The following is a 1,468-nucleotide window of genomic DNA, read 5'->3' as shown; positions in this document are numbered from 1 at the left end:
TAAGGAAAAGTTTTCATGTCCCAAGTCAAATCAGCCAAATCAGTTCCAAATCCGTGAATCATTCAAGAACCAGATGTAGCCCTACTACTACCAAACACCCTCCACCCTTGCCTGGGGCTTCAGCTGCTTTTAAATCCTTTGTGGGGCATCCTAAGTGCAGGCCCAAGCCCAGAGGCTTGGGGTTTGGATTCCTCTGAGTTTTGCTCGCCCTCAGCTGTACAGCTGCAGGAGCAAGCTAGGGAGGAATCTCCCATTTCCCTAAAGTCTGTGTGTAGCTGAGATCTTCCCACTGCAAGTGAAAGGATTTTTGTTTTTTGTTTTGTATTTTTTTAAGTAAAATTGTTTTTGTTCCAAGTCAAATCAATTCCAAACCCATGAGTCATTCAAGAACCAAATGTGGCCCTAGTATTGGCAAACATCCTCCATTTCCGCCTGGGGCTTCAGATGTTTCCAAATCATTTGGCAGGCACCGCACGTGCAAACCCAAGCACAGAGGCTTGGAGTTCGGATGCCCCTGAGTTTCGCTCGCCCTCAGCCATACGGCCACAGGAGCAAGCTAGGGAGAAGTCTCCCATTGCCACAAAGTGGGTGTAAAACCAAGATCTTCCTATGGGCAATGTACATGGGAGGGTAACTATATGTTATCTCTGCAGGTACCACCCTATGCCAGAAAGGTCGTTATCCCCTGTCCCTGGGAAAACCACCATGGTGATGATCATGGTATTTCCTCTGCCAGGTGAACAGTTTTGTTTTGTTTTTTTTTAAAGAAATCTTTCGTGTCCCAAGCCAAATCAAGTCCAAATCTGTGAGTCAGTCCAGAACCGTAAGTGGCCCTACAACTGGCAAACATCCCTCACCCCCCACCAGGGGCTTCAGATATTTCCAAAGTCTTTTGGCAGGCATCCTAGGTGCAGGCCCAAGCCTGGAGGCTTGCGGTGTGGTTGCTCCTGAGTTTCGTCTGCCGTCCACCATAGGACCGCAGGAGCAAGCTAGGGAGGAGCCTCCCATTTCCATAAAGTGGGCTTTAAGCCCCAACACCTGGGCAGGTACGAAACCGCAGCAGAACAGCTACCTCCAGGACCGCGTAAGGAAAACCGCCTTCATGGACCCAGATACACGGTGTTTCCCCTGCCAGAGAAGAAAGCTAGTACAACCTCTACATCATACTAGTGTAAAACCCAGCCAGGTGGGAGGCTCTCTGCATTACTTCAGCCAAGCTCCTACCCCCCTGCCAGGCTCGTGGCTTTCCCCCGCCAGTGGGAAAACCACCGTGGTGCCCATAGTATTTCCCCTGCCAGCACAGCTGAGAGCTGGGTGCCAAACCCCGAGGGACAAGAGTGCCCGCAGGGCAAGAGGGAGGCCCGGCTCGGCTCGGCTTACCTGGGCCCGGCCAGCTCGGCTGGGCGCCACGTGACCGCAGGCTCCGCCCCACGTTGCGCTGCCGCCCGGCCCACGCGCGGCGCCGGGC

General features: G+C 53.3%; 1 protein-coding gene across 2 annotated transcripts in view; it reads right to left on the bottom strand.

The window, feature by feature from the left end:
- POMK (protein-O-mannose kinase) overlaps positions 1-1,443 on the bottom strand; it is a 16,062-nt gene extending 14,619 nt beyond the window's left edge. The window contains exon 1 of one of the 2 annotated variants that reach the window (XM_019522236.1): positions 1,381-1,443. The gene's annotated coding sequence lies outside the window, so the exon portion shown is untranslated. The remainder of the gene's footprint in view (positions 1-1,380) is intronic. The other variant, XM_019522235.1, reaches the window with a different exon arrangement.
- Positions 1,444-1,468: the final 25 nt, after the last annotated feature.

The sequence above is a fragment of the Gavialis gangeticus genome, unplaced genomic scaffold (assembly GCF_001723915.1).
Source record: "Gavialis gangeticus isolate Ggan-Ray unplaced genomic scaffold, GavGan_comp1, whole genome shotgun sequence".
NCBI lineage: Eukaryota > Metazoa > Chordata > Crocodylia > Gavialidae > Gavialis > Gavialis gangeticus.
Note: the sequence above shows the minus strand (reverse complement) of the source record. Positions and strands in the feature narration are given on the sequence as shown.